Source organism: Nanorana parkeri, unplaced genomic scaffold (genome assembly GCF_000935625.1).
Source record: "Nanorana parkeri isolate BGI_ZX_2015 unplaced genomic scaffold, ASM93562v1 scaffold134, whole genome shotgun sequence".
NCBI lineage: Eukaryota > Metazoa > Chordata > Amphibia > Anura > Dicroglossidae > Nanorana > Nanorana parkeri.
The window spans coordinates 937457-952161 of NW_017306402.1; the positions used below are offsets into that span (position 1 = coordinate 937457).

Here is a 14705-nt window from a genome sequence, read left to right on the forward strand (position 1 = left end):
AGAGTTCTTATCCTTGAGTGCTAATTCTTAAGTGCAGTTACTAATAGCAAAGAATCAGAATTCCCTCTGTTAACGTCATACAAGTACAAAATGAATTTTGATTGGCTGCTACATGTACTTAAAGTAGAACTAAACTTTCAAAAAATAATCCCTAGTTTTATAGAGCAATATAAGTAAAACTGGGTTGAATTACTTTATGTCAAAACAAATAGTTTTCCCTTTACTTTCTTCCTGTAAAGATGTTCCTGCTCCAATGGCGGCTGAATTTTTTTTTACTGCTGAATAGTTTTAGTGTGGTGACTATGGCTGACGTTGCCAGTACATGTACAATCCCTAAAATCTCACATAAGCTTCAACATATTAATACAATTTCAAAGGTTGTTTCCAAACTTTTAAAATCTGAAGCATTCATTAAATGAATACCAGTCCATCCTGCCATAAACATCCTTTTTTAAGCACTTCCTGTTGCAAGGTGATAACTATCTCCCAATTGTGCCTCTGCATTGACAGCCTGCCACATGCACCCCTGGTGGAACATACAAGTGCAGGTGTTGAAACACATTGCACACCCATAGTCCACCACTACCCGTAGACAGACCCTGGTGCAAAGGTGTGCCGGTTTTGTTGGAGCAGGTGTATATATACAAGAAGTTGCTGGAAAAGGCTGGAAGAGATCTTTAAATGTTATCACCTAAGGAAGGAAGCAGTTGTGGATATATCTTGCTGGTAGGATCACCAAGTATAGATTTGAATGGACAGCAGGAAATATAAAAATAAATTAAATGGTTTGGCATTGCAAATGACAGGGATAGTGCAAGAACATAAATGGATTAAGTGTTTGGGTTTACATTCACTTTAAGAATAACTCTTAAAGGAGAACTATGGGGTTAAGGCTTTTCCCCATAGTTTCTCCTTAGGGTAACGGGAGGACACAAACTAGCGTCCTCCCGTCACCCTAAGCTCAGTATACTGAGACGCCACAGTATATCGCGAGCTACTGCTCGCGGTATACTGAGACGCCACAGTATATCGCGAGCTACTGCTCGCGGTATACTGAGACACCACAGCTGAAGCGGATCCCGACAATTATGTCTGGATTCGCCCAGCTGTGTGAGTGACAGCTGGCTCTGCCTATCTAGAGGCAGAGCCAGCTGTACCCGCCCCCTCCGTGTCCGATCCGCCAGTCAGCCCAAATAAATAAGGGTGTAGCTTATTAATTAATTTGAGTTATTTCATTAAAAGAGCATGTTAACCTTTAAGGGATGACACTAAATTCCATTCCTTTTGTATATTCTGCTATTATTTTCTTTGCTGTAAGCTGTTAGTCTAGTGAACTGTTTCCACTGATAAAGATCAAAGTAATGACATAAGGAATTTTAATACACTGTAAAAACCTGATATCTGATCATATTGGTAACATGGTTTTATCAGATGAACTGGAAATAAGATTTTTTTTTGTATGCTGTTAAACCGTCATAAGAAGAGCTGTTTCACCACTGATTTATTCTAAGCAAAATTCAAAATGTTAATTGAAGAAATTGGTAAATTCGGTTTTAAGGTTACCTGACGATTGATTTTGAGCATTTATGACATTCTACAGAAAACGACTATGTGTCTTTTTAAATGTTTGATCTCAGTCAGATTCCAACTTGCCTATTTAAGTTAGGCAACATTTGCCAATATATCCTGGGTTAAAAGGGAACTCTAGACTAATTAAAATAGAAACTGTAAAAAAATTGTTACCATCTTTCCTTGTACTACGACTTGACACTCTCTCACCTGGTTACTGCCGGACTGGCTAAAAACACGACTGTCCCTTCATGTCTATGCTTTTTTTCTCCACTGTATTTTTGGTGTGAACCATTGTTGTCACACAGGTTGGACTTCAAACATATATGTTTATTTTCAGGTATTTTCTATTCTTGCTGAAAATGTTCTTAGCTTAAAAAGTTAACACTAATGCAAACATCACTTCTAAGCGCTTTTTGTGTTGGGATTTAGATACGCATTCGGGTCTATCTATAACTCTACTGCCCGTATGCTGGGCGAATTCCGCTCATACAGAACTCCACCACTAGAGGGAACCGAGGAGCAAAGGAACTCCTATGCTCCTCCGCTCCCTCTAGTGATGGGAATGCCATGCAAACACCATCACTCATGATATGGTTGGATGGAGGAGTTATAAATAGACCCCTTTAACTCATTTCTGCTATGGGTGAACACATTTTCCTAATTGCTTAATGAAAATATTAAACCCCAAGTAAAGTCTCACATCTTTTTACCTCATTATAAACCTGCATCTCTGCATGTAAGGATTTGGGGCTGACTTTTTATAGGAAATGCTTAAAATTAGCTTTTTTTGCCAGTACAAAATGCTGCTTTCTGTCCTCCCACAGTGTCACAGAGCAAGTAACAGTCAACTGTCCATACAATCCCTATTACAGAGGAATAGAGGGTGTGTGAGATCAAGCCTGCTACTGAATGCTGCTTATTGAGTGCACTGGGTCTAAAACTGTCCATCTTGAATTTCAGCCAATGTCTGCTGAATTAGCTGGAATTCAAGCTTTTTGTGGCCCTGACTGCACCACACCTTTCGACAAATTTTATTTTTTAATCAATTTTTGTAATAGGAGCCGGGTGAAAAATTTTCAGCCGAACAACTGTTAGTGTATTCAGCAGCCACAGGAGCAGTGGCTGCTAAATACAATAGCTGGCAGTGGAGATTCCTCTATCCACACTGCTTATCACAGTAGGGGGAATCTAATGATTTCTTTTGCTCATCCCATGGTTCTGAACAAGAGAAATCTAACAGTGCGTTGCTAGCCTTAAGCTGGTGCCCATTAGACTGCAAAGTCATATTAAGAAACCCTATACAACTGTTGTAACAGGAAAATAGAGAAAAACTATAATAATGAGGGTTAGTATAATCTCCGTCTGACTGCATATACTTCTGTGACTTCAGTAGGGATTTAAGTTAAAATCAAGAACGTCCCTTATGCCAATAGACAATTTAAAATTACATGTGTAATGATATTGAATGTGAATTGACCACTGATACCAGCCACTGTCTTTAGAAAATCTGTACTGGTTCCAGAGAGACCCTTCATCAGCTGGTATTTTATAATTCAGCACTTATTTCAGGTTGTGCCAGGTTCCCGGGATGACCTCACATCCATTACTAGTCGTCTCTCATCTTATGAAAGTTGAGTTAACCAGTTGACATCCGCGGTGTTAAACCCCATTCCCATCCAGGCCATTTTTCAGTATTCAGCGCTATGGTACTTTGACTGACATTTATTCCGTCATGCAGCGCTGTACTGAAATGAATTTTATACCCTTTTTTGGGGACAGATAGAGCTTTCTTTTGGTGGTATTTATTCACCACTGGGGTTTTTATTTTTTTACTATATTAAGGAAAAATTACCGAAAAGTAATAAACTCTAAAACATTTTTTACTAATATATCCAGATCTAACAAATATACATTGTCCAGCAAAGTATTTCTTTATATTTTACCCAAGCACTTACAGTCATTGGGTTTACAAACAGCTGGCTCCAACTTTCTCAGCTCGGCTTCCCTGAACTTCCTGTCCAGTACAAGATCACAAGGGACAGAGCAGTCTGCAGCAGCTGTCCATCTACTATTTTGTAGAAGGGAAGAGTGAGTAGAGGGGAGTGAGTGGGAGGGAAGTGGCTTTTCCTGCTGTATGTAAGTTTTGCTTGACTGTATGTATGTGGAGACACACACACTCCAAAGGGACCCACAAGGGATAGGAAACACCCGAAAAAAGGATATAAAAGCCAGGGTACCAGCTGATTCTGCAGGAAACTAAAACGTTTAAACATCAAGGGGCAGCATCCATTGTAAGTGATTTAATCAGCATTTGAAATAGCTTCAAAACCTTTTGACTTTATTATCACTTTAACGAAGAACCATGAAAATAGTAGTGCATTCCTCTACAGATGCTGCGTTCTTGTTAGACGATCGCAGCTTTTAAAAGAAACCAGACATTTAACACAAGATGTTACATGCCTAAGTGCTCGCCTCTATACACATACAGTACAGCCAACGATTTGATAAGTGCATCAAACTGGCTCAGTATATTACAGATTGGCTGATTAACTCTTTAACCTCTAAGGCCCTCGCTGACTCCCATCCTCCACTCAGAGTCTCTCCCCAAACATAAATAAATAGGGGGGAAAAAGGCAAGATTTGATTATCTTCGCTGTATCGGCCAAGGCAGAAACACCAGCTGTTCTTATTGTGCTTCGTCTTCCTCACGGCTCGGATGTTAATAGCCTGATCATTCCATTTTCTCCTTCAACTGCCGGCTGCACAGCACAGAGCAGAGAGAGAAAGAGCTCCTGCCCATCTGTAGCAGCTGTAGGCAGTGAACTGTGAAGGCACTAGGGATTTATCGGGTAATCTGTAACACAAGACTGCCTTGTTTTTACAAGAGAAAGGCCACATTTGCACAGACCTGCTCTATTCTGGATGAGGGAAAGGATGAAAGATTTTTTCAGAAGTGTTTGGGAGTCTTTGAAGAGGTGCATGCTGTGCTGCAGGAGTTGTCACCTAATGGTATTTCCAGGGCTGCTTGAACTATTTAGTGCTTTTTACATACACAATAATATTATACAGGGTTGATATAGCGCCAACTGTTTGTGCAACGTTTTCCAATATAAAGGGAGCCAGCACTGTACAATACAATTCAATGCAGGAGGATTAGGAAGGCACTGCTAATGATACCATACAATCTAAAGGACACAGAATTGATTTATGTTTACATTTACATGGGCTGAGACCTTCAGTAGCCTGTCTGAGAAGAACATGAAACATTCATCTGTCATCATATTCAGGGCTTCCACATATGGGCCAATTTTCACAAGTGATGTGACAAATTCCATTATAATTTAAAATAATCTTGAAATGATCTTACAAGCATTAAAGTAAAACTATAGGCTCATTTCAATAACGTTTAGTTCAAACATGTAAGGCATATAAAATAAACTATTATTGACATAAAATTTTAATCCTGTCATAAATATCTGGTGATCCTAGCTGTGCTTGGGACAAACTTCAACAGGGTGGCAACGTAGATTTCACCATTATGATATTACTGCAGCGTTGTCATCAGTGAGAACCCTTCTCCTCAATGTCTGTCAGCATTGGACACAGCTATCTTGCCCCCAGATTAGGTGACTGGCAGCATAGCACTGTCCCCATTTCTGAAATGTGGTCATACAGGATGCCCTGAAAAAAACTGTAGCCCTTATGATGTCGTCACAGGGGCTACAAAGATTCACTAGGAAATTTCAAGAATTGCCAACTAACCCCTCCACCCAAAGAAGAGCAAGAGTTTACAAGATACAATCCTTCCCTAAGAGCAATCAATCAGGCAAACTTTTTCTTAAGTCCATAGCCCATCCTTAAAGTGGACCTTTACCCCCTTCCACTACAAATCACATCAACATGCCGCTCTGCATGCTGATTTAAGATAATTTTAAATTCATTAGTTAAACAAACTTGTTTTTACTTTACTTACAAATAGAGTTCATCTACTTCCTGGTCCAGTTTTGGCACATCTTTGGGAAGATTACATCAGCGGAGCATTGCTAGGAAATCTGATCTGTAATTTCATGAGATCTCAAGGAAAGGCATTTTCCTCCCCTGAGATGATGTGCATGGTCACATGTCCTAGTCACATGTGCCAGAGTTCCAGGAAGTAAAGGAAGATCTAGTAACCTGCCCTTAGTTAACATGGCCCCTGTGAGAAGAATGGGGAGGAAAATAGAAACAACGTATGCAAAGAATGCAAACCCTACAATTATCTAAAAGTATGTGTTTGTAGATTGTCATTACTAAACATTTTTAAATGTGTGTTTGTTGTTATTTTAAAGATATGGGTAAAGTTCCTCTTTAGGGCCTGTGTTGATGGGCTTTGAGCTTGTGCCAATGTCATCAGTTTGAGACACTTCTGAGATCATTCAGAATACACTTTTAGGTGCATTTGAACTGCAGTTAATCTCTGTGCATCCTGCATTTTACCCTTTTCAAGTTTGTTTTGCATTCCCATACACTTATGTTATGGTGATGCAAAAGCCGCTTACAGTTAACAAAGGCCCATCAACCTAAGCCCTTTGTAAGCCAAAAAAAAGACCCTGTGCCCTAATATTCCATGAACAAAAAAAAGTATTACAGGTTTGTTGATTTAGTTATTAAGGAAACTCTTGCAATAAAGACGGCTATCACTTAATCAATTACTTAATTTAGTAATGTACTAAGGGGCTAAGGAAAGGTTCAGTAAACCAAATGCAATAACCCATAGTTACCAGTCAGAAACCATTTTGCTTCTCTTCATGCTGAAAGCTTGTTGCTATGGATTATTATACACTATTTATTTTATTAAAGTAGATCTAAACCTAATTAATAAAATCCTATATACGGTTTAATAAATGAAAGTATTTTCAAAAGTTGTTATTAATAATTTTCAATATCCATTAAAATAAAATACTTGGTGATCCTGCAACTTCCTGTTGTAGGGTGACAACATTTACTAACTGCGGTCTTAAATTGTTACCCTGTCACATGCGCCCCACGGGAGAATTAGGGATGCACAGATACTTTTCGAGTACCAGTGTCGATACTTGGCATTTTCATGAGAACTACCAGGGTTGCAGCGGTTGCAGCTGGGACCTGGCTCTGGTGCTCCACCACTGTCCTGAAATCATTAGTCTGTATTGTTTTAGAAAAACTGTTACATGACAATAAACAAAAATATATCAGTACTCATACTTGTAAGTACTCGGCAAGTACCAGTACTCGTACTCGCAAAACTGGTATCTGTGCATACCTTTATTTATATTTATAAAAACAAAATCGTACATTAAAACAGAGATGTACTAATCCCAGGAGCTCCGTGTGCTCCTTACAAATGACAGCTGCCTCCTAATTTTTGAATTCTTCTCTAGTGTAGTCTTGGAGCTCAAAAGTATCGGTACATGTACTCGTACTTGTACCAAGTACTGTACTTGGTATCTGTGCAACCCTAGGGAGAATACAAGCAGCCGTGTCGACACATATTGCACAAGGACAGTCCACTGTTGTCACTTTTAGGAAGCCAGTAGAGAGTGATGATGTTATGCTGGAATGCATGTAGACAGGAAGTGGCTGAAAGAAGCTGGAGAAGATCAACAGGACAGAGATAGAAACATTTATGAAAAAGGTAAAAATTGTATTTTATAGAAAAAAAAAGGATAATTATTTATTATACGGAGTGCATTAGCAAACAAGTTAGGGTTAGGGTTTAGATCTACTTTATTATTGGAGTTATTATTGAACAAGCCAATGTAGGTGTTCTATTTGTAAGTGTAACAAGATGCATTGATAGCCAGTAACCCAACACATACGATATTACCTTCTAGTAGCATGGAAAGTTATAAAAGGAAACCTCATGCCTGAGGTTAACACTATCCATATGACACTAAACTACTACTATAGCACTGTGTTTGCAGAATTCCAAGCACGGCCTCTCTTATTTGCATCTCACCCCCCCTTATCGTGTCACCACAGCAAGTTCCAAAAAGAAAAAAAAAAACCTCAGTTTTAGCCATATTGCTCAGTGTGTACCCAGCTGCCGAAATAATTAGCTTATGAATGTATCAGCTGGTCGTGTGATTTTTATAAATAATAACTAACCTGCAGAGCAGAAACACTTCCATGAGCTAATATTAGCAATAATTTGCACGGTAATTGGGAGAGTTATAAATCTGCCATATGGATGAGTAAAGAGATCCTCAGATGCAAAAAGACTGTCAGGAAAATATATATTAGATATTAGGTGGAATATGTATAAAGTTGACAATCTGAAATAGAGCTCTTTCTGGTATTTATTTTTTCTCTCTCTCTCTCTCTCTCTCTCTCTCTCTCTCTATCTATCTATCTACTGTGTCTATCTATCTCAGGGATAGGCAACCTGAAGAGGTGGAGATCTACCTGAACAACATAGAAGAGATTTAAAAAAATCACCAGGGAGCAGAGCGCTTTTTCTTTGAGGTGATAACATAGCAAGGCTCCATTAAAAATTAAACTAATACTATAACAATACAAATGTCACTGCAAAAATAAAACCAAAAATATAATAATACAAATGTCCCTGGAAAAAACATAAAACTAGTCCTACTTTTTAGCTTCCCCCCATTGGGGAAAATCACCCCTCTACTTGTCCTGGTAACCATTATCAAAAGAAAGAAAGTGAGAGTAAATCCAACATTTTAGAGCTGTCCCAAAACAAGAGGTAAAGGGAGATCTTCTAGTGAGGACACTGATTCTGGGTATAACTGTCTAAGGGAATAATTACCCTTAGAAAAGACATGCAAAGTCTTCTGCCAAAAACATTCTTCCCTCTTCCATGCTCTGTGTACACTGCATGGCACATGCAGCATGCAGTGTACACACTCAGCCCATTCAGAGCATCTCTAGGATACTATGGATGGGCCGGGTGCTGAAGAGGATGCAACTCCTTTGCACATGTGGGGTGCTGGGGAGGATGTGACTCCTGTGCACAGGGGACAGAGTGGGGTACTGAAGATTGATCTGACAGCGCTGGAGAAGGACACACTTGTAAGGTAAGCTGTGTATATTTCCACATTAGGGCAAAAACCCACCCACCACACAACAGTTTACTTCCACTTTAAATACCCAATCACGAGCAGGGGACATGAAAAAAAAATGGAATTTTGCTTTACTGGATGACTGAAGTGAACACAGCTTCAATTTATTTACTAAGCTATAGGGATGCACCAATACCACTTTTTTAAGACCGCGTACGAGTACCGATACTTTTGATCAAGTAGTCACAGATACCAATTACTGATACTTTTTCTTAAAGGGACAGGTCACATTTTTTCTAAAGCAATACAAACTAATGCTTTAAGGTCACTTTCTTAACTACCTTACGTCCATGGCCGTTTGTGAACGGCCAGATGGACGTCTGCTCAGAGCGGGAGGGCGTCTTAAGACGTCCTGCCCCTCCCCCCTCTCGTGTCCGCGCTGAGCGCCGCACACGAGAGGGAAAACCGTCAGCATGTAAACAGAAGTGGTTAATATTATGATTTATGAGATGACGAGGGAGCATGACGCCGGTTTCCCGGCCAATCAGAATGCCGGGCGCTGCGTCAATACACGGCGCCCGGGTTCGGAATTTGCTAGATTCCTGACCAATCGGGAAGCCAGGCAGCGCGTCATTGCACGCTACCCGGCTTCCTGATTGGCCGGGAAGTCGGCTCCATGCTCTCTCATCACAAGCATGGCGCCGTTTAATGGCCAATCAGGAAACCGGGCAGCGTGTAATGATGCACTGCCCGACTTCCTGATACAGGAAGTACTCGTGCTAGGTATCGGAGCATTTGAGTGAGTACGAGTACTCACCCAAATACTCGGTATCGGCACTGATAGCGATACTAGTATCGGTGCATCCCTACTAAGCTAATTCAACATGTACTTTACAGAGCATGAACACGCTCTATTCCTTTATTAAAGCAAACCCTAGTTTAGGTTTTCATGTAGCGTCAGAACCTGAACTTGGGCTTAATTCAAAGTAGAGGTCAGACTATTTTTATTTTTATTTTGGGATAAAGTGGGGAAGCTTTAGATCCTTTGGCACTTTTTTATTCCTCTCTGTGTGTCCCCGCTGATGAGAATTTACCTCACTTCCTGTGTGATCAGCGATACCAGAAAAAAATATGCATGCCACAATACGATGATTGGTACCTAAGTAACCTATTAATAGGAAAATCTGCATTTGCTATATATGCCCTGGCACCTTATAGTTCCTTCTTTTCTACCAAAATATTTCACAAGGTTTGTCTTTGTTTCTGAAATTCACACAACTGTAATACCCAAAATAAATAAAGAATAACACCAATTTTCTAAACCTGCAGTTCTATGGCTTCCTGGGTGAACCTCCTACCTCCGGCCTGCTCTTTGGAACATGAATTAGCACCATAATGCTACTGAGATCTACCCTGTGCTATGCCCTCCATACAAGCTCTGCAGATTATTTTAATAGCTTTATTTTAATTCAAAGATTTATGAATAAAAACATACCTGGACTAAAGTATTTTTTAAACATTTGCCTTAGATTTTTATGGTGTTGCCCCTTAGGGTCCCCTGTTATACATACATATCTTGCCACCATATTCTTCATTAGTTTCGCCCTCTTAAATATCAACAGTCTCCATTTTTCAAGGAATTAGCAGTCTGAGAGCTATGCAGGAACCCATAAATCTACATGGTGTGATCTTAACAAGGAGTCTTGCAAGTGACAGCAAGATAAAGAGAATGAGGAACGTAAACTATGTCAAGTTAAACATATTTACTTTAGTATAAAATACGAGCAGAGTTTCAACCTGACACTTTGGTATTTCTCACCTTGAGAAAGATCTGACTACCAATGTGAAATGCCTGCTCGAGTTTGTAAGAAAAAGGTGTGTTTTCAGGATCCTTCAAACTCAAGGTCAAACATATTTCTTTATTTGTTTCCATTGCTTTGATAGTACCTCTACTTCTTTTGATTTATTCTTCAGACTCATAAAAAACTTCACCAATGTGTATGGAGCAGCACGGTGTTACTAGCAGGTGCGTAGAGTACAGCCAAACTCCCAATAAATAAAGTACATACAGTATTATAAAGCATACCACAATCTCTACCTTGGATCCGAGGCAGACAGTGTGGTGTGCTTTATGATACATGTCATAAAAATAACTTACTGTATGCTCAGCAGAGCCAAACCCATATACTTCGACTTGGCTGATCCGTAGTAACAGGCGAAGTGTGGAGAAAGGTTGGCCTTAGCCGACCGATCTCCACGCAAATGACAGCTGGGCGGAGCTCATGGCTTGCTCCACCCAGTTGTAATGACAGATCAGCGTCCCCAAATGACCTGGGGATGCTGATTTGTCATTAAACAATAACAGCGCCCATTTGTTATTCATTGCCTGGGACCTGCTAGAAAACTCTTGCAGGTGCTGGCCAATAGAAAACAGTTGGGCGGAGCTAGTGTTTATATTTTGCCGACATCAGTCAGATTTGACATTATGCGACAGGAGTTTGTCGCGTGCGGTCGGGTCGTCCTTTTTTTATTATTATTTTTCTTTTCTATAAAATATTTGTATTATTTTCGTAACTTTTTTTAATTTACATATTTTTTTAAATTTTCTAAAATACTTTTTAAACATTTTTTTTCATTTATTTACATTTTTTAAATATTCTGCTCGTTACCTCGGAGCTGAAGTGAATAGCCGAACAGTGTTTGGCTCACTTCACTTTGGCTCGATTATTCACTCGGCTGCCTAGAGCAGCTAAATTAATAACCCCCTTAATCCAGTATCTATGGATTCTTTGACTCTTAAGGTGGCCATACACTTTACAACCATCGCAAGACCTTAGTCTTGCGATGGTTGTAAAGTACTTAAAAAAACATACGATCTGCCCATCTTGGACAGGCAGATCGTAATCTCGATCATCGCAAGCCCGCCCCCCTGAGGGGCGGGCTTACGATGACTGTAATGAGGGGCGGGCTTACGATGACTGCAAACGGGTAGTGTGCGCGTGCGCACACCGGCCCGTTCGGCAGTTGTCGAACCAGCAGGCCTCTAACTCGCCGAGAATCGTACGATTCCCAGCGGGTTTTCTAGCATGCTGGTTCAACGGAAGACGTGCGACCGTACAGTAGAAACGGTTGCACGCCTTCCATACACTGCACGATTCTCGTACAATAGCGGGATTTCCCGCGATTCTTGTACGAGAATCGTGCAGTGTATGGGCACCTTAAGACTGTAAGACTGGGAGAAAGAAATCAATCAAGCTCCTGCAATGTGCATGTGTGAAAGGAGCAGAAAGGTCTTATGGAGTGTAGATACTGGCTGTGTTGTTTGGCAGGGGTGCATGGATCACAAGATTGGTTAGACAGAATTTTCGATCCTTTTGGCAGGTAATGCTGTGGCTTTGGATCTAGCAACTCTAAAGCATGAAAGCGGCCACAAAAAGGGTCTTGAGTAAATGAAGATCTGCTAAATAGGAAACTGTCACACCCATCAATGTTTTCAATGGAAATTCCACTGGTAAAACTGTCCTTGAATCCCCTATATGCTCAAGTTTTAAATAAACTGCATGGGACTAGCTAAAGCCCTACCAACATCTGTAGTTTGTGGTGGAACATTTTCCAACCCTGACGATGTATGTCAGAAGCTAATAAAATGTGCTCTTCACCAGCCAGCAGTTAGCCCAGGTTCTCATTAATATTTATGTCAACATACATGGATTCTCCAAGCAGAAATATAAAGAACTAGGAAAACTACATATGTAATGCACAATTCGGGGGCTGTTTATATTTTTTCATACAAGATTGACACAATTTTCACCCAGAATTCACATATTTTTTTCAACTGAATATAGTTATAAAATGTGTAAATATTGAGTGAAAACATTTATAAACAGACCCTTAGCTTAACATATAGTAGGTTTAGTTATATATTGTACCAAGTTTAAAGGGGATCTGTGATGATAAAAAATATAGTATCTACCGTTGTACACTTGCTTTTTAAAGCAGAAGCTGATGGGCTCTCATCTATATCCTTGCTTTACTTCTTAGTGAGTCTTCCGCTTGGAAAAAATATGTACAATGCCTTGCAAAAGTTTTTACCCCCTTGGTGTTTTTCCTGTTTTATTGCATTACAACCTGGAATTAAAATGGATTTATTGCGGGTTTGTACCATGTGATGTACACAATATGCCTACCCCGTTGTAGGTGCAGAATCATTTTTATTATAACACAAACAATAATTAAAATAAGAAACGTGAAATCTTAAGTTTGCATAACTGGGCTTAAAACTTAAAAGAGGTGCAAATAAAAGCACAGAAAACGCAAGTATTTTTAATTTGTTGTTCCATAAATGATTAAATTAATGATTAAATGATTAAATGCCATTGAACTTGCAGGAAAATTTGACTACTCCAGGTGTGAAAGCCCTAGCACCGTGCTCACCCATGTCGCATGTTGTACCCCTCTTTTCTTCTAGCAGTGTCCAATTACTCTCTGTACCAGCCCAGCTAATCCACCCTCCCTTCACTTCCCTACATAACCTTTTATGTAGTGGCCGAGGGAAGGGCAAAGGGGAATACTACAGAGTATCACTTGAATGACAGCTCTGCGTCTGCTGGGGCTGCCAAAATCGCATTCAACATCTCTGGCCTTTTGGATGTCTACACAAGGGAGGCTTTTATAGGTATAGGTTATAGGTATAGGTCTGTTGAAATTAATGGTCTCTTTAAACACCTTTAACCGGCCATTGTAGTTAAATGGCCAGTTGGAGAACCTGCTATTCTAGCAGGATGTTTATAAACATGCTTGTTTGTACAGTGCACCAGGCATGCTCACAATTCTTGTGGTTGCACAGCACAGATCACAGCACAAATGCACAGAGCCAGAGTGCCTTGTGATCACTGTGAACCAATCGTAGTGATCACAAATGTAAACACAAATGTAAATACTGCCTCTGGTGCTGATCTCGTCTACCTGACACTCTGTCACACAGCGTATAGTAACAGAGGCCAATAAATGAAAACAAATAAGGGGATGGAGCATCGGCAACCAGTTCTCTAGTAATATAGCTCACTCTAATCCCTTACATAGCATACATTATTAATTGTTATGTAACACACCCACACCTTTTGTCATATAGGCTGATCCTTTTATACATACTGACCCCATTTACCAAAATAATGTACTGTATATACAAACAGCAAAGCTTGCAGAGTCTCTTTAACGACCACAACACCAGCATATCTCATGATTCTCTTCATCCTTCCAAACATCATGGCTGAAAACGAGATCTCCAAAACACTAACCATGCCCTCCGCCAAACACCTTGGGGTGTCCACTTCCAAAAATGAGGGTGCTTGTACTGTCCTGGCATTTTAGGGACTCAAGAAATGTGGAAGGCAATCAGAACATCATTGTTTTTTTTTTCAAAAATGTTGGCGTTTTTTTCTTTAATACAGTAAAAAATTATAAACACAATAGTTATTAAGTATTACCAAATGAAAGCTCTGTCTGTAAATAAAAATGATAAAAAACTGTATTTGGGTACACTTTTGCTTGACCCTGTAATTGTCAGTCAAACGATCACAGTACTGAAAAATGGCACAGAAAGAAAGAGGGTGTGACATGCTGGTATTGAGAAGGTAAGGAGGAATATTATGAAAGTGACTGAGAAGACAAAGGGTATTGAATACAGCCTTCAATCAATTTGTGCTCTCATTTTCATTTTCAAAAACAGAACTATGTTAGTATGCTAGTTACCACGAGTGCCATGAACAACACTCCCACTTTTCTCTTCATCCTCTTATAGCCTTGTAACTCTTTATTAAGTGGACAAGCTTTGGATTGTCACTAGTAATCAGACAGGACCAACTATGCGCACCTTCAGCCGCAGTATATTAATCTATATGTGCTAACTTTGCTATAGTAGCCACAACTGATTAACTTGCATGGAAGCTAGTGTCTTATGAACACATTTATAATGCCAAGTGTGTGACCCACAAGTCTTGCTAAAGCTGCCCATAAAACCATCCATTACAGGCTACACAACTTTGATATTCACACAAGGGGGAACAGAGAGAAAAAAGGGCACGTTTGCAAAAC

At 39.8% G+C, this 14705-nt stretch overlaps 1 protein-coding gene across 4 annotated transcripts in view; it reads right to left on the reverse strand.

Annotated features, from left to right (window-relative positions):
* SATB2 (SATB homeobox 2) overlaps window positions 1-14705 on the reverse strand; it is a 177270-nt gene that overhangs the window by 34371 nt on the left and 128194 nt on the right. The window lies entirely within an intron of this gene.